General features: G+C 42.5%; 1 protein-coding gene across 7 annotated transcripts in view; it reads left to right on the top strand.

Moving 5' to 3' along the window:
- Positions 1-19,684, top strand: part of MBNL2 (muscleblind like splicing regulator 2) — a 176,010-nt gene that overhangs the window by 96,026 nt on the left and 60,300 nt on the right. The gene's annotated exons all lie outside the window — the stretch shown is intronic.

Here is a 19,684-nt window from a genome sequence, read left to right as displayed (position 1 = left end):
CTTGGACTGGAAAGGAAGCTTACTCTCTGGCAATGTGGAAGGCCTTGCTCATGGGTGAGGGTGTGGAAGGCCTTGCTTGTGGATGAGGCAGTTGGATGTGATTCTGCAAAGAATGGGGATTCTCTGAGGGTTCAGTGGAGAGAGATAAACTCATGGCCATAACCAAGGGTTTGTTCATGACTGTCAATTTCTTTCATATGCCAATGACTTCCAAATGTATACTTCCAGACCACACCTCTCTCCTGGACTCTAGATTCCTGAACCCAACAGCCTGCTTGGCACCTCTCTTTCAATGTCTTATAGGTATCTCAAACACTGATCCTGCTATTTCCCCCACATCTGCTTGAACTGTATCTTGTGCATCTCGATTGATGACAAATATCCCCTTCCAGGGGCTCAGGCCCAAAACCTTAAACTCATCCTGACTGGTCCCTTTCTCACTTCACATTCAGTGTGTCGGGAAATCCTGTTGGCTCCGCCTTCCAAATATACCCAGAGCCCACCACTTCTCCCTTCCTCCACTGCCAGCCGCCTGGTCTGAGTCACCATCTTCTTCCCCTGGGTGACGACTACAGCCTAACTGGTCTCCTGATGCCACCTCTGGCCCCTTTGGTCCATTCTCACACAGTAGCCAGAGCCATCCTTTTAAAACACCAGTGAGCTCACATCACTCCTCTGCTCAAAATTCCCATTTCCTTCAAAGAAGAAAACAAGTTCTTACAATGGCCTGCAAGACCCTACCTGGTCAAGCCGTGGTTGTTTCTCAGAACTCCTTTCCAGCTTGGCCCTGGCTTATGGAGCCCGGATTCTCCAGCCTCCTGGCTGACCCTCAGATGCACCAGGCATGCGTCCTCCCGAGCCCTTAGTGCTGCTTGTTCTCTCTGCCTGGGGATGTGCTTCATCTGGATACAAGCAGGACGACTCCCCACCTCCGTGAAGTCTTTGCTGCTGAATTACTTTCTTAGTGGTAATGGCCCTACCTATGTAACTAAAAAGGGCCACGCAACCCACCAGCACTCCCTGTCCTACTTACCCACCTGTTCTTCCCCAAAGCCCTCAGCACATTCTGCTGCATAACTTGTGTATTATCTTTATTGCTTATTGTCTGTCTCCCCTAACTAGAAGCTAAGTTCCGTGTGGACAGGGCTGTTTGTGAGTTTTGTTGTTGATATCCCATGTCTCTGGAACACTGCCTGGCCCAAGGTAGACTTGCAACGTATGTCTGTGGAGTGAATGAAGGGGATAGTGCAGCGGAGGGTATAGGAGGTAGAGAAGGCATCTGTTGGCAGCACTGTCATACATCTGATGGCCTGGACCAGCCTGACAATGCCAGTGGGAACAGAAGGTGGTGGGGGATGCAGGAGACAGGATGGGTATGTATCTAGGGCTGGGTAACTCAATGTGGGAGATGCCAGGCTTTGTGATGGATGATGTGTCAATTGCACTCCAGTCCCGTGTGGTCCTGTAAGTGTCACTCTGTTCCAGGGCCAGGGGTCATATGCTTTTCGCTACTCAACTGTCTTTGTGGATCACAGAGGCAACCAGGTAAAACTGGGTAAATAAAATGAACAAAATATTGGTCCTGTAAAAATAGCTCAAAACTGTGTACCCTCCCAATGGACCCCACAAAGTATGAAGGTATGACATGCTCAGGACAGGCACATGTTTCATACTGAGGTCATCTGAAGGAGGTGGACAGTTCCCCCATCCAACTGTCCTTAGGGAAACTTCCCTCCTCTGGGGCTTTAGTCTTTTTCAGTAAGCAAAGCACTGATATGTGTCTAAAGTATGCATGTAGAACTCTTCAGTGATAGGTTTATATATGCATAATCCTTTTGGCTGTCTGAAATCCAGGCGCCTCATTTGCAGATTCTGAAAGCTTATGATCTCCCTGTAACAGGGCAGTCCCAGAGGCTGTTAGTGGTGCCTTGTCTTGCCCTAATAGACGGAGATATGATGGCAGTGGCCTACTTTGGTTATTCACTTCAATTACTAGTTTGAAGTATTAAAAGTCAACCGTATTTATAAAATATACTCAATCACTTTAATTGGATTTGGAAAACTGTATGATTTATGAAACATTACATGGATCCTTCTGGCTAATATTAGACTTAAATATTACTTATTACTATGCTTTCTTCCCTTCCATTCATGTGTATATGCATTGCAGATTTATGTATGTAGAGTTTCTCAAAGATAAGAAGAGTTTGCTTTTCATCTTTGTAGCCACTTGGGCCTAGCACAGTACCAGACATAAGGTAGGAATCAATAATTTGTATTCAGAGAGTGTGGCGGTTCTGGAGCCAGGCTGAGCAGGTTCAAGTCTGGATCTTCCTCTTACTAGCTGTGTCACTTTAGACAAGTTATCTAACCTCTCTGTGCCTTGGTTTTGACATTTGCAAAATGGGCATAAAAATAAGACCTACCCAAAAGGCGCATTGTGAACACTAAGGACATCATTCCTGTAAAGCACTTAGTGCCATGCTTGGCACATTGTGAGAATTCAGCAAACACAATTAGTTTTTATAAGTATACGAATATGTGGAAGAAGTGTAGTGATTAAGGACAGTGGCTTTGGAGTTACACTGTCTGGGTTCAAATCCTGGTTCTACATCTTGCTACTTGCACATCCTACCACAAGATCATTCATCTCCTCAGGCCTCAGTTCTCTGTCTGTCAAATAGGGATATCAACAGCACCTCCCCCTCTCAAATGTTTGTCTGAGATTTTGCATGTGAAACACTTAGCGTAGTGTCTAGCATGCATCTGAGTATTCAAAAATAATAATAATGGTATTTGACTGCATTCAAAAGCTGTTACTAAGTATTATTACCATATATGTAATCCTTGTTTTAAAATAAAAAATTAGACTTCATAATAATATATCAATTCAGTTTGTAAATACATTTGACTAGCAGTTTCTGGACTATCCAGAGCTTAAGTATCTAGCCAGCAGTGACTGATGAAGAAGAGCTGGGGTTTGCTGAGGGCAAAGACTTCTTCCACAGTTTACAGGCAGGTCCTAAGAGGAAGAGGAAGTAATGTCATAGCTTACTGTTGGGCTGAATTTGACCAGGAGAGACCCCAGGGTCTGGAGTTAGTTCTGCCCACCAGGCCAAAGAGATGGAGATTTCGATGCTGTGAGCCTGGGTGTGTTGTCTCAAGGTCTCCGCCCTCTCTAGGTACATACCTCATCTAGGTACATGCAGCAATAGGAATGCTAAGAAAAATTAGCAGGTATCTACTGAGGGTGGACCACAGTGAGAAAAACCCTGGATGGGGACCCTTAGGAAGGGTGAGCGAGCAACAGCTGCACAGCAGCGGACGCAGGACCCCATCCTACAGGCAGGGTTTTCTGGAGGCAAAGGTGAAAGGCAGAGCTTCACTCCAGTAAGGAGCCTGGAGGGAGGCAGGTTCTCAGACCTTGAACTCGGAGGCAAAAAGAGAAACCTGTGCGACCCTATAGCATAAGACATGGGACACCCGGTGGATGTTAGGGCTTGAAACAGAGCAGCTGTCTAGCCATCAAAGCTAGGGCCACGAGTCAGCATCAGCTGGTGCAAAGATTCAGTGTCACTTGAGGATTGGTTCTGGGGACTTGGGCCTCACTGGGGGAGCGCTGGCCAGGCGGGAGCTCTGGCAATGACCAAGGGCACTAAAGGCTGAGCCTGATGAGAAGGAATAAATAGGCAGGGCGGTCGTGAGGATGACAGAAGACTCTGGCTGAATAGAGCAGGCCTCTCCCCTGTCCTCCTCCCTACCACTGTCCCTCTGTGTGTCAAAGTGCCAGAGAAGATGACCCCACCCACGTCATGGGTGAGACTCTGCTGATGCCCATCTATCCACCTTTGTAAAAGCAATTCCAAAACGCTGGCCAAATTCACCCATTTTCTTTGACTTCCTTCCTGCTAGACTCAATGATTTTCTTTCCCCTCTATGCAATTTTAATATCAAGGACAATTTTTATCAAGTCATTCTCTGTAATCAGAATATAAAAATTATCCCAACATTTCTCTTTGAAAATGGATCTTCAGAGACCGAGTAGCCCTTTATGCATTACTAATGAGTTCTTTAGTGAAACATTTTGTCTTTTACTAAAATAAATCTCTTCTATTAAATCTTCCGTGGGAAAAATTGGATAGCATTTAAGCTGACTAGTTTCACTGGTAGAAAATCATTGTACTTGTTAGGGATTTGGGGGTTGTTATACTTTATTTTTGAGCAAATAGGGAGATCTCGTTACCTAAGATCAGGAAAAAAATTAGAATACACATTCACAGAAACAATTCTTAGTGTTAGAGGAGACTAGTGTTTTGCTGGTATAACCACCAGTCTCAAGACAAAATACATTATCTGACATTTCTTAGAGGTGGCTGTGCTCGCTTCCTAAGGCTGCTATAACCAGTATCATAAACTGGAGGGCTTAGAGCAACAGAAATTTATATTCTTACAGTTGTGGAGCCCAGAGGTCCAAAATCCAAGGGTCAACTCGATGCTCCCTCTGAAGGTTCTCTGGAAGAGTCTTTTTTTTTTTTTTTTTTTTTTTTGAGGCAGAGTCTCACTCTGTCCCCCAGGCTGGAGTGCAATGGCGTGATCTCAACTCACTGCAACCTCCGCCTCCTGGGTTCAAGCGATTCTTCTGCCTCAGCTTCCCGAGTAGCTGGGACTACAGGCGTGTGTCACCATGCCTGGCTAATTTTTTGTATTTTTGGTAGAGATCGGGTTTCACCGTGTTAGCCAGGATGGTCTTGATCTTCTGACCTCATGATTCACCCACCTCAGCCTCCCAAAGTGCTGGGATTACAGGCATGAGCCACCGCGCCCGGCCTGAAAGGGTCTATTTTAAGCCTCTCTCACAGTTCTGATAGCCTCAGCCATTCCTTGGCTTAAAGATGGCCATCTTCATCCGGGTGGGGTGGCTCATGCCTATAATCCCAGCATGTTGGGAGGCCGAGGCAGGTGGATCACCTGAGATGAAGAGTTTGAGACCAGCCTGCTCAACATTGTAAAACCCCATCTCTATTAAAAATAGAAAAAAATTAGCCGGTCATGGTGGTGGGCGCCTGTAATCCCAGTTACTTGGGAGGCTGAGGCAGGAGAATCGCTTGAACCCAGCAGGTGGAGGTTGCAGTTAGCCGAGATGGCACCACTGCACTCCAGCCTGGGCGACAGGGTAAGACTCTGTCCTAAAAACAAAAACAAAAAGCCATCTTTTCCCTGTGTCTCTTTCACATCATCTTCCCTCTATGCATGGATCTCTGTGACCAAATTTTCTCTGTTTATAAGGACACCAGTCACACTGGATTAGAGTCCATCCTAATGTCCTCTCTCTAACTTGATTACATCTGTCAAGACCCTACCTCCGACTAGGATCCCATCCTGAGATTCTGTGGGTTAGGACTTCCACATGCAGGGAGACACAATTCAACACTGTCAACCAGGGCACTCTGGCCTTGTCACAGTATATTTATAATAAGATGTGCTATTCAAAATATTTTACCATAAGTACCTCCCAGGTAGGCAGCAGCCAATCAGAGTGCACCACAGTTAGTCCCGGAAACGCCTGCTGTGTGGGCTTAACTCTTTGATTGCTGGGGTCCAGGAGGAGAAGATGCTGGGACTCTGGAGGAGGCACTGGAGTGGCCAGAGAAGCAGGGAAAACACTTGATACTAAACAGGCTTGGGACAGTGTCTGTTTTGTACCATCCACTGTCACCTCCCTTGAGTGCATTATCATGCAAGGTCACTCATTCTGTTTTAAAGAAATCTCACATATTGAGCCAAAAATCTGTAACCCCATAGTGTCTCCCAGGGACCACTGCAGGCAATGGAGAAGGCATGTGTTTTGGTGAGGGAAGAGCAGAATTCAGCCCTGGTTGACTTTAACAACATGACCTGGAAAGTACCTTAAATCTCTCTGAGCCTCATTTCCTTACCTTTAAATTGGGGTAAGAGAAAACAAGAATATTGTGAAGGTCTAATAAGACAGCGTGTGAGGAATGCTTTTTAAGGTGTGATATAGTAGTTCCATTGTGAGTTTCTTAAAAGCAGCCCCGCATAGTGCTGATGGCACTGAGTCCCAGGCCAGCCGGCTTGGCTGACTGCACAGATCTGCCACTTACTTACTAGCTGTATGCCCATAGGAAATTATTTCCCCTCTCTGTGCCTCTGTTTTATCCCATAAAATGGGATTATTAACATTACCTCTGCTAAGAGCTTGTAGTGAAGACTCAATGGGTATGATCTCTAAGAAGCACTTAGAAACTGCCTGGTAGATGATATGTACAACATTATATAAGTCTCTGCTATTTTTATCGAGGGCAGGGCCACAGCTTACAGTCCTGTGTGCAATTCCTTCCCAGTTTCTGGCGTACAGCAGATGCTCCAAAACCGTCAGATGAGTAAAGGAGGAGGTACACCACTTCCACCCTCAGGAGGTGCAGGATAAAGCCCACACCTCTTCCCTGTACCTCTGCTCTGCATAGCCTTCCCCAGCCGGTGCATAAATGCCCACGCCATGGTGCAAGCTGCCATGCCCTCCATCTTCCCAGGCTGTTTTTTCTGAAAAAAATGTAACTTCCCCCTGCTGCAGTCCAGGACTGCAATGCAGGTCTTTCCTGAGACACCAAGTACAGAAAGTCACTGACTTATAATGGTTCAATTTACAATTTTTGACTTTAGAACGGTTCAAAAGCAATATACATTCAGCACACTCCTGGACTCATGATGGGGTTACATTGGAAAAACCCATTGTAAATTGAATATGTCATAAGTTGAAAATGCATTTTCAACATTCACTATTTTCCATTAACCATGGGTTTATCGGGACGTGAGTCCATGGTAAGGCAAGAAGCATCTGAAATCCAAACCAGCCTAAGAGGAATGTTCTTTTCCTGTGTTGCTGAAAACGAAGGAACTCTTAATAGGATACTCTATTTTCCCATCTTCTTCCAGTGTTTCTTTACCTAGTCTTCCTTCCCCTCCAGCCCACCCCTTCCCTATTCCTCTATTCATAGGCACCCAACCCTTCTCCCACTTCTTCCTGGAAGCATTCCCAACTCCAACACCAGCAACCAGGGCACTCTGGCTTTGTCATAGTGTATTTATAATAAGATGTGTTATTCAAAATATTTTACCATAAGTACCTCCCTGGTGGGCAGCAGCCAATCAACGTGCACCACTGCTAGTCTCAGAAACCCCCTGCTGTGTAGGCTTAACTCTTTGATTGCTGGGGTCCAGGAGGGGAAGATGCTGGGACTCTGGAGGAGGCACTGGAGTGGCCAGAGAAGCAGGGAAAACACTTGACACTAAACAGGCTTGGGACAGTGTCTGTTTTCTACCTGGGATGGAAGTCATTCCCAGTATTTAAGTAAAATGGCACAGCTGTGCAGGGGCACACCCACCAAATTTCGGCCTTTAATGCACATGTCCAAATTCCAGGCAGCCCTCTGTGGGGGTAGGTGATTCACCATACAGTATTGCAATCAGTTTGAAAAAGGCTATAATAGAAGATGCGTAATAAGGTTTTGTATCTTTGGATACATTTTGCTTATTTTAAAAATTGACCAGCTTCTGGAATTGCTAAGGACTGATAATAAAAATAGAACCCAATATTTACTAAATGTTCGGTTGGCCCTCTGTATTCATGGATTCAACCAACTATGGATTGAAAATACTTGTTAAAAATTGCGCCTGTACTGAACACTGTCAGACTTTTGTCTTGTCATTATTCCCTAAACAGTAGAGTATAACAGCTATTTACACTAGCATTCACTTTGTATTAGGTATTATAAGTAATCTAGAGATGATTTAAAGTATATAGGAAGATATGTGTAGGTTATATGCAAATACTAGGCCATTGTATATCAGGGACCTGAGCATCCTGAATTTTGATATCTGTGGGAGGTCCTGGAACCAGTTCCCCACGGAAACTGTGGGATACAGATGTCATGTGACGGTGTTTATAAGGCTTCAGGAATTAAACCCCCATAGAGTGGTTGTCAATTACTCTGGTTTGTTTTAATTCTCCAAATCGCTAACTCTAAGTTTTAAAAAGATTTTTGTGGGTACATAGTAGGTGTGTATATTTATGGGGTGCATGAGATGTTTGGATACAGGCATGCAATGTGAAATAAGCACATCATGGAGAATGGGGTATCCCTCAAGTATTTATCCTTTGAGTTACAAACTATCCAGTTATGTTCTTTAAGTTATTTAAAAACATACAATTAAGTTATTGTTGACTATAGTCACCTATTATGCTGTCAAATGGTAGGTCTTATTCATTCTTTCTATTTTTCGTGTACCCATTAACCATCCCCACCTCCCCGCTACAAATGGCCAACTCTAACTCCCACCTTCCTCCCCACTCTCAACTAGACAATCTGATAAATATCTTAGCTTACATGTTAAATGTCCCATCCTCTGGAGTCATCCCTGACCTCTAAACTAGGGAGAGCTCCCTGCAATGCATTCACACCAGCTATCATGGCATTGATCACTCTATTTTAATTGTTATTTTAATATCATAGGGCTTGGCACATGGAAGGGGTTCAATACATATATGTTGAAGGCAGGAAGGAAGATCACTGGATAACATGCACCTATTATATGAGGTTCCCTGTACTGTTGGGGTTTGAGGAGAAGTTCGGGAAGTAGACAGAAAAGGCCTGCTCTCCCCGACAGGAGAAATTCCAAGGCTGAGATATCAATGTTTCATGGGACTTCTGTTCACCCATGGGGCTGCAGACATTAATGAATGTGGTATCAAAAAATCTAGACTCTATGAAGTCAAACAGCCACTAGACTGGTATATTTGTCAGGGTTCTCTGAAAAACAGAACTCATAGAATAGATGTATATATGAAGGGAAGTTTTTTGGGAGAACTGACTCACATGATCACAAGAAGCCCTGCACTAAGCCGTCTACCAGCTGAGGAGCCAGGGAGCCAGTCCGAGTCCCAAAACCTCAAAAGTAGGGAAACCAACAGTGCGGCCTTCAGTCTGTGGCCAAAGGCCCAAGAGCCCCTGGCAAACCACTGGTGTAAGTCCAAGAGTCCAAAAGCCAAAGAACTTGGGAGTCTGATGTTCGAGGGAAGGAAGCATCCTGCATGGGAGGAAGATGAAGTCCAGAAGACTCAGCAAGTCATTCATTCTACATCCTTCTGCCTGCTTTATTCTAGCCTTGCTGGCAGCCAATTAGATGGTGCCCACCCAGATTGAGAGTGGGCCTGCCTCTCCCAGTCCACTGACTCAAATGTTAATGTTTGGCAACACCCTCTCAGACACACCTAGGAGAATATTTTAGTTGACACTCACTATTAACATCACAACTGGTTTCATGTTAGGTTGATATATGATCATGGTCCACACGAACCAGCCTACCACCATGACTCAGAAGACATTTATATTCTCATTAAATAAAATAATTTCCAAATGAAGCATCTGGTGCCCGGAAGTTTGTTTACCTGAATCTCTCGAGAACTGATGGGCTATTTTTAGTCTCACTGATTTCTCTGAACTGGCACATTTTCAGTGAACAAATAAAATGAAGAGAATTAACAATCCTTATCGGTAAGAGGGGTTGCTCCCTTCATGAAGCCAACAAATAGCTCTCCCCATCACAAGACACAAGCTGTGTGGGAAACTGCAACCCAGTTTGGTTTGTCCAACCCACCAAAATGCATTTAAAATTTTTTTAAAGACCAGGTGCAGTGGCTCACGCCTGTAATCCCAGCACTTTGGGAGGGCAAGGTGGGAGGATTGCTTGAATCCAGGAGTTCAAGACCAGCCTGGGCAACACAGTGCGAACCAGACTCTACAAAAATTGAAAAATTAGCCTGGTGTGGTGGCATGCACCTGTAGTCCCAGCTACTTGGGAGGCTGATGATGTGGGAGAATTGCTTGAGCCTGGGAGGTCGAAACTGCAGTGAGCCATGATTATGCCACTGCACTCCAGCCTGGGTGACAGAGTGAGACCCTGTTTCAAAAATAAAACTAAAAAATTTTTAAAAGCCTTAAACGTGCTATGAATGGCAAACTACAAACAATTCACCTACTTTGCCTTTCTTCCTCATTTACTAGTTTTTATGTTTTGTTTATTTAAAATAATCACAAAATTAATGTCAGGGGCCAGTGCCAGTGGTGCTTGAAAGAGGAGGGCAGTTGCATTGGCATAATAAGGAATGAGTCACAAATCTATTCCCAAAGCACCTGTGATGGCCTGGAGGTTTTTCCCAGCCCTCAGGTGATAACAAGCTATCCTAAATGCAAATCGAGAGATGAGAACACTCAGATTTGCAACTCCCTTGAAGAAAGGTAAAAGCACTATCATTAGAGAAGAGCTCTGCCCAATAGTCCAGATGATGCAGTGGAATGATGCTCTACACCTATTTGTATGGGTTTTTGGAAAGAAAATGCAAACTGACTTGGTCTACTTACCTGTGTAACTTCGTTCCCACTTTCCTTGATCCTCTCCTAAACCCGTAGCTGTGCAATTGGTGGTGGTGGGTAAAATTGGAGGTGGTAGTGACTGTCTACCACTGTTTGTGTTTTCCTCTCATTTATCCACCAGGCTATACTGCCAAATATTCCTTATATCATCCTAGGCATTTCTTCCATATAATGGAAGCACCAGAGGAAAAGAACACACCCCAGAGAAAAAATGTAAATACACCATTTTTATCTGTCATTAATAAGTACAAAATGTTGTGCTATTCACCAATTATTGCATATCTAGACTGTAAAGGATAAATTGTAATATATGTTGAACCAAATAATAAACAGAAAGAGCTTAGTGGAGGCTTATGCATAATCTTGATGATATTGGCAATTATCCATGTTGATAGACATTCTGGTTATCATTTGTTTATAATGATCCCCTGAATATAAAGTTTCTTTCTAATTCTGAAGCCCTTATGTGCTTGTATTTACTTGCTATATTAGGTAGTTGGAACTAATAATACAAGAAGCTCATGTGCTTCAATTAGTTTATTTAAATTCAAAAGAAGCCCAAAAGCCTAATCTGTCACTTGCCTTACAGTAGAGCTATTTCAGTCTCATAGTTAATGTCGTAAATTAAGCCTTGATGTAAATAACCATTTTATTCCCCTACACTTTTACTTGCCCATATCCTTCTGGAAATGTACTGGGAGGAAGAAGAGGAGGTTCAGGCCAAATGTTAGACTCAGCCTTGGCCTATGTGACTGAGACCTGTATAAATGATGGACTGATAAAAAACAGCTCACCCACTCAAACCACAGCCTTTATTGCTTCCCAGCTTTCAAAGATCTTGAGAGGTTTTCAAACTATAGGGAAACTGAGGCTGGCAACATCTGATACACCCAGTCAGCTTAGTCACTTAGTAAATATCTGCTGAACAACTTACGTGGCACAAGGACGAAAACAGAGGTCTGTTTGATCAAATTTTTCACTTCCAATTTGTGTACACTGTGGGTACTTAATAAATCTTCCTAGATTTAATTGATTTTGACTTAATTCGCCACTTTCTGCTGAATCTCCTCAAGCCTCATCACGTAGACGTCTGATAATTCTCAGAACACACCTGGACCATTGCCAACATACATCCCTGGTGTCACTTTGTACTGTAACTGTTGGTTCATGTGGCTTTCCCCTTTTACAGATTAGGAGCATTCAAGGGGAAAATAGATGTGGAAAAAACATAGATAACAATTTATGTTTCTTCCTGAGCAACTCCTGCTCTAACAACTGTCAGAGGGAGTTGAGATATGGGAATAGGATCACTCCTATTTGACAGGTGAGAAAATTGAGGCACAGACTATCATACGTTATTTGTAAAAGTTCATCTAACCATTTTGGAATGAAGCCACAGCCAGAATTCTGGGATTTTCCAACCATAATACATAGCTGCTTTAAACTCAAGATAAGTCATGCCATGTTGATTAGCCCTGGCAAGTTTCAGCAGGGGAGATACCAAAGAAGAACAGTTCTGAGACTGTTTGAAGAGATAAATGACCAAAGATGGCACAGACAGAGTGAGAATAGCAAAGGGTTAAAGAGCTTGTAAACAGGCCAGACAGGAGCACAGTGATAAGGAAATGGAGCAAGTATTAGAGAAGTTGTTTTCAATACCTTGTATTTTTACCTACTATGAAAAGAAAGCGTCAATAATAATAGTGATGATAATGACGATGGTGATGATGATGATCAAACTTAGGGAGTGCCTATTATGTGCCAGGAACTGTTAAAACACTTTATATGCATTAACTGTTAATCCTTATTGAAAGTCTATGAGGTGGAAACTATTCTTAGCCCCATTTCACAGACATGGCAACTGGAAGCCACAAAGTCCCACTTGCCCAAGGTGCCCAAGAACAGCAGCGCCGTATTTTAAATCCAATTAGTCTGGTTCTGAGACTGTTCCCTTAACCCCCCCTTTTTTTTACACTGCTTCTCCAGGAGAGGTTGCAAGACAGAACAGGCTTCTGAAATGTAACTCCAGAGCAACAGCCTTTGTCTTGACCTCAGGATTTCACCAAGCTGTCCTCAGCCATGTGGAATGAGAGGAATTTCAGAGGCTCTTCCATGATTTTCCATGGCCAGCTTTGGGGTCTAAAGCAGGCTCCAGGACTCAAAGTGTCCCTGAAGGCTGCATCTAAAGCACATACCATCTGCCCTTAAACCTTAGGGGCCAGCACTTGCCATTCCGCAGCCTGGCCTGCTTGCTTGAAAATATCATCATGCACCTACAGCAGCAAGCGCTGCCAAGGTGGCACTGGAAGAGGCAAAATTCAGAAAATCAGGTTGGGATTCCAGCCCTTCACTAGAATCATTTTCCCCAAAAAACGTTTTGTTGGAGTCTGCTGGTCGATGACTCAGCCCATGTAAAGACACAGTTCAAATTATTCCAATGGAACACAAATGGCTGAGGACTGTTAACTGAATTGTAGATCATAGAAATCCATTGCTTTTCCCATGAAAAACTAATGGGATGCAGTTGTCTGACAGCTATTCCTATGGGCAAAAACTATGGCTAATGGGAGATTCTTTAATAGTCTTCTAATTAATGTTTTCTTTATTGTGCCCATATTTTAATTGATTTTTTTTCAATTAGGAGCATACTAGAAAAAGATTCCAAAAATTACTTGTTTTAAAATAAGCCATTAGAAAATCTCATCCTTCAAGTATACCTTTTCTTTCTCACAGCAACCTGATTCTGAAGTCTTTTCTTAGCCAAAGTTGCATTTATTCTGTCCCACGCCATGTAATTTAATGGCCATGTAATTCCAATAGCGCCAATCTGTTGTTCTGTCAAGTACGTATTACAGTTATTTAGCATCTTCCTTCCTCCTGTCAAGAATCAACATGAGTATTCTGTATTAGAATCTTTCATGGTTGCTGATTTTAATAAATTTAATTCAGCTTGAAGTTCAGACTCGATTCTAGCCATCATCCCTAAATATTCCTGGAGTACAGATTATTCTTGGAAGTAGAAACTGCACAAACCCATCGACTCCATCAGAATTCTGTTATTGTTTTTAAAGAAGTGGTCTCCAAACAATATAAACTATAATAAAATTAGAAATATGAAATATAATAATCCGGGTGTGATTTAAATGTAGCACAAATCTGATCTTGTTATTCTCCTGCTTAACAACTTTCAACAGCAGGAAGTTCATACCCCTTAGCTGGTCTCCCATTGTCTGGCTTCTGCCTCCTACTTCCGGCCTCACCTCTTCTCACTCCCCGTATTCCTCCCCACACCCCCTCCCTGCGCTGGCCTTAGAGAGCTGCCTGCCTGCCCCCAGATGGGACATTCTCCTGGCATATGCTCCTCTGAAGAACATTCAACACCCACAACACACACACACACACACCACACACACAATACACATACAACATGCACACACACCCCATGCACACATACAACACACGTACCATATATATAACACACACAGCACACGCACAACAGAAACACATACAACAGACAATACACACACAATAAACATAATACACACACACAATACACATACAACATATGTACACACCCCATGCACACACACAACACATTTACCATATATATAACACACACACATAGCACACACACAACACAAACACACACAACAGACAATACACACACAATACACACAATACACACACAATACACACAATACACATAAAACATACGTACACACCCCATGCACACATACAACACACGTACCATATACATAACACACACATACACATACAGCATGCACACAACACACACACAAATACACAAATACACACACATGCAGCACACATACAACATACACAACACACACATACATACACACCACACACCTTGTTCACACACAATATACCCACCTCATACACACACAGAGAGCACACATCCACACACAACACACATGCAGCATGAACACATACCCCATACACACATACAACACACACAGCACACACAACAGAAACACACAATACATACAATACCTACAACATACATGCATACACATGCAAAACACACACACACACACTTTGACCACCACTCACTCCCTTGCCAAGTTCCTACTCATTTTTCAGGTCTCAGTTTAAATGTCACTTCTCCAGAGATCTCCTCTGACCCCCGGTCTCAATTCTGACCCTCTCCCACCACTCCTTCTCAGCATTCTTCTCTAGAATACATATCACAACTTGTAACTAGACATGTTTTGTTAACCTCTGGCTTCCCCACAAGACTGCAAGCTTCATGAAGGGAGACATCATGTCTTGATTTTCCTCACCTTTGTTTAACTAGCACTAAGCACAATGCCTGGCACATAGTAGAATCTCAAGAAATATTTGTTGAATGAAAGAATGAATGAGACCTTAGCCTGGAAGTATATGACCACTTGCTGGTTTCATACCTGGCATGTCCCATATGGGATGAGCAAAGGCCCTGAGGGCTTATGCGACCCATGAGCTTGTCCCTGGTGTGAACCCACCTGACTGGCCCTAGCTGAGGCTTCTAGCTCCCAGTTCCTGGAAGGGTCTTCACAGGCACTCGCAATGGTGCTCTCCATCTCCATCTCCACCCCACAGAAGCTGGACCAGTCCCTGGCACCAGGCACTGGACCCTCCTTCCCTTCTCTCTCCAGAAATCGTGTGTTACCAAGAACTAAAAGGGAGAAAGAGTGAAAACAAAGCAAAAAACAAATCCTTGCTGCACAAGGAAGATTTTTCCCAGACATTTTTGTCTTTACTTCTTGGACTAAAATCAGGAGACACTATTTTTGACACCTCTGTTTTGTTTCACAATGATACACAAAGACGCTTTGCGCTTCTGCACACTGCCCTGTACCATTCAGCTATGACAAGTTGCTTTGATAACCAACAGCTTTTGTATACTGATGCATATCCTGGCAAATCTTATGCCTTAGCAAAAACTTCCTTACAAATTGTTCACTGTGTCAAATAGCTTGTTTTATTTTGACAGTAGCTTTTCCATTAGGATTTTACAATCCTATGGGATCCCTTACTAAAATTCTGTTACCTAGAGTCTCCCTGGATTTGAATTTGTGTGCCTCAGACATCCACGGTACATAATTCTTCAAACTATTAATACTAGATTGTACCAGGGTTCAGCACTGTCTCTTAAAATGTGGACACTTACACAAATACCCTGTAGAATTGAAAATAATTTTAAACATAAAATATTTGAATAAGTACAATTAAGTAGTTTTTAACATGTTTGGTGTGAAAGTTTATTCTGTGGAAGAATGAAAGAGCCAGTCAAAATACTACTAAATATATGATTCTGTACTCACTAAAAATGAAATATCATATAGAAACATTTCTTTCTTTTGATAATAACATTTACTCAGTGCTTACTATGTGCTAGGCATTTTTCTAAGCCTTATGTATGTGTTAACTCATTTAATCACACAACAGCCCTGAGAAGAAGGTACAATAATTATTTCATTGAACAGATGAAGAAAAATGTCAAGTAATTGCTCAAAGTCATGCAGCTAAGCAAAGGTTGAGCCAAGTTATGAGACCAGAACCTGTGAGCTTGATTACTCCTCCATCCTCCTACCAACAGATAGGTCCATGCAAATAATTGTTTCCCATTCCCAAATCCATATATATATATGTATATACATATATATATGGACAAGATATATATATATCTTATTTAAAATCTTGTTATGCATCCTATTATTATACAAAAGATCATGGTAAATTTTTATCCTCCCTGGATTTTAACTATTGCTAATGAATAGCTTGGCAGTGTGATGTAATTAAGTCAGGTAGGTCTGGATTTAAAATCTAGTTCTACCACTTACCAGTTATATGGCCTTGGGAAAGTTCCTTAATCTTCTGAGTCCATCTGCTATTTTGTAAAATAGGGATCATTATTGCAGTTATAAGGAGAAAATGAGATAACCATATATAAACTGCTAGGCATGTAGGTGATCAATAACACTCTTTACTCCAAGTATGTAAGTAAGGACACTAGGAAATTACAGCAATTGTCACAAAAAAGATTTCATTGATAAATTACTAATTCAGTGTTGTAAAATACTTTCTATTAGCTGAAAAATAGCTTAATATGGTTCCCTACAAGTCCCAGTTTTATCAAGAGATAAGAGCATTTATAAGAAAATTGTATTTTTCCAGCCAAATTGAAAGTGTATGTGCAGCCACAGAGCATTACATTAAAAAACTAGTGATCAAATTGACAATTATATGAGTGAACACAATATAATGGCCATACTGGTAGAAATGTGGACATTTCATTAATTCCATCTTCATTTTGTGGAATTCTGCTTTCCCAAGTCTCTCCATTAGACCCATCTGTGCACCTTGAATATGTGAGCCTTTCTGGGTGTCAGTTTCCAAGAGCAGTGTTTGTGGCTAAAGAGAGATTGGAATGAGGTTAGAGAAGCCTGGGGTGGCTTATCCTCTGAACAAGAAATGCATTCTCTGTAACCCTCCTCCACCCCCGCTGATGGGCTGTGGCTATGTTTTGATCCTCGTGGACACCTCACATCACAAAAGATAGAATTGTATTTGGCCACCTGATATAAAGGCAGCCAATTCAAAGACTTGGTACACATGAACTTTGTAGGAGCTGGCTCAATCTGAATGCTTTCTTGGAGATTTGATTTTAACAAACAAAGAGACAAGCAATTGTCAAAGGCAGGAAGAAAAGGAAGTAAAGTAAGAGATGCCTGAAGCAAGTTGACAGGGCTGGAGGGACCCTGGCAAGTCACAAAGCAAAGAGATTTAGGATTAAAAATTTTAAAAAGATTCGATTTGCAAAAGAAGCAGATGAAGAGAGAAAAGAGAGATTCCTATACTGCTTTGATTTAGATTAATATCCACTTCACCTCTATCTTTACAATAAACTTTCCAATACTTTCCCTACAATGTCCATGTATACATAGGAAGCTGAATGAAACATCAGCAATATGAACTTGAGACTAAGGAGATATATTGGCATTACCCATTGTTATAGACTCTTATTAGCAGCAAACAAGGACCTATTCCTTTTGGTGTCCTTGGCACCTGCCTGGTTATCCTCCCCAAAGAGGGTGATGCAACTATTAATGCTGCTAACAGTAGATCCTCAGGACAGCATTTGTTGATTAGCACAGACACCTGGGACTGAACACAGGACCCACGTCTGCCCTTCTCCATGGTAGTGGGGGAAGATTCAAACTCCAGAGAGGAAGTCTGAGCTGCCAGAAGTGTGGATGAAATTAGTGGGAAGCAGAGTGAGAACTCCAGATGTTTAGAATTAGGATGACTATAAACAAATTCATTTCCCCAGATCCCCCAAGCTTGCTTTTTAAAATTATTTTTATATCTGGTAAACAAATCAATACTCTCTTTTCTTGGCTGCAAATGGACTAATTCTTTAGGGAAGTATGATAAACTGGTTCACAGTTTGCTCTTCTTTCTCCAGAAATTGTACAATTCACACATCAGTGTAATTCTTTCAATTGGTAGTTTTGAAAACTTGGGGATTAAGTATAAACACCGCCATATGCAATTACCCTTCCAGACTGGTTTTATGTACCCTGTTACCTAATTATTATTTTCCTTTGTTTTATCAGCTTTGGCATCCAAATATTACTTTAGCCATAAACACTCTTCACTGTGTCACATCATGACATCAGATTTGATACTCCTGTCATGGGAGGAAGTACTGTCATGAGGGCAAGGCAGACATATAGAGTGACAGCTTTTGTGTAGCAAAGTAATCACTTGCAGATGATTATCTGAGTTCAAGCCTGAGAATTTCATCTATGTGTATATCACCAAGAAATGTCCACCCCTGCACTATTATTGCCTCTTCATCAATAAGCTGAAAGAAAGAATGTCTTCAGCTAATCTGGAACATACATTTAAAATTCTTATTACTCTCTACTCCACAAATTTATTACATAATTATTCATATTTGGACATCATTCTAGCATGTACAAACAAGCGTATAGCAAGTTCAAAGACTCCTTCTGATAGCCCACAATAGATACGCCCTTCTGATCACGTACCTTACTGTGTAGGGGAAGAACCTTTCCTTTCTTTCAGCAGTCACACTTCTTTGGAATCTTTTGTCAGGGTTTAGAATCTGAAAGAAAAAGAAAAAGAAAGAGGGGCGGGGAGAGAGAGAGAGAAAGAAAGAAAGAAAAGGAAAGAAAGAAAGAGGGAGAGAGAGAGAGAGAAAGAAAGAAAAGAAAGAAGGAGAGAGAGAGAAAGAAGGAAGGAAGGGAGGAAGGACGGAAGGGAGGAAGGACGGAAGGAAGGAAAAGAAGGAAGGAAGGAAAGAGGGAGGGAAGGAGGAAGGAAGGAAGGAAAGAAAGAGGGAGGGAAGGAGGAAGAGGAAGAGGAAGGAAGAGAAGGAAGGAAGGAAGGAAGGACAAGGAAGGGAAGGGGAAACAGGACGGAAGGAAGGGAAGGAAGGAAGGCGAAAAGGAAGGGTGAGGAAGGAAGGAAGCGGAAGGAAGGAAGGAGAAGGACAGGACAGGAGAAGGAAGGAGGAAGGAAGGAAGGAAGGGGAAGGAAGGGAAAGAGGAGGAAAAGGACGGAAAGGAAGGAAGGACAGGAAGGATGGAGACAGAAGGAAGGAAGGGAAGGAGGACGGAAGGAAGGAAGGAAGGAAGGAAGGAAGGACAGGAAGGAACGAGGAAGGAAGGAAGGAGAAGAGGGGGAAGAGAACGGAAGGAAGGAAGGAAGGAAGGACGGAGGAAGGAAGGAAGGAAGTGAATGGACAGGAAGAGGAAGAAGGAAGGAAGAAGGAAGGAAGGAAGGAAGCAGGAAGGAAGGAAGGACAGGAAGGAAAGGAAGGAAGGAAAGGAAGGAAGGAGGAGGAAGGAAGGAAGGAAGGAAGGAAGGAAGGAAGGAAGGAAGGAAGGAAGGAAGGAAGGAAGGAAGGAAGGAAGGAAGGAAGGAAGGAAGGAAGGAAGGAAGGAAGGAAGGAAGGAAGGAAGGAAGGATGGATCCAAGGGAAGCTTCTGTTCTACTTAACAGACTTAACAGGTTCAAGCAACCTTGATAATCATGTAATGTTTGATTCACTTTTATCCAACAAACACGTGAACATGCACACACACACACACACACACACACACACACACACACACACAGGATCCTTGATTTTGTATATAAGACGTGATTGTTCAATGGTTGACTTTGGAGTTGCAAGCTACTTACAGTAGTCCTAAAAC

Source organism: Rhinopithecus roxellana, chromosome 18 (assembly GCF_007565055.1).
Source record: "Rhinopithecus roxellana isolate Shanxi Qingling chromosome 18, ASM756505v1, whole genome shotgun sequence".
Classification (NCBI taxonomy): domain Eukaryota; kingdom Metazoa; phylum Chordata; class Mammalia; order Primates; family Cercopithecidae; genus Rhinopithecus; species Rhinopithecus roxellana.
Note: the sequence above shows the minus strand (reverse complement) of the source record. Positions and strands in the feature narration are given on the sequence as shown.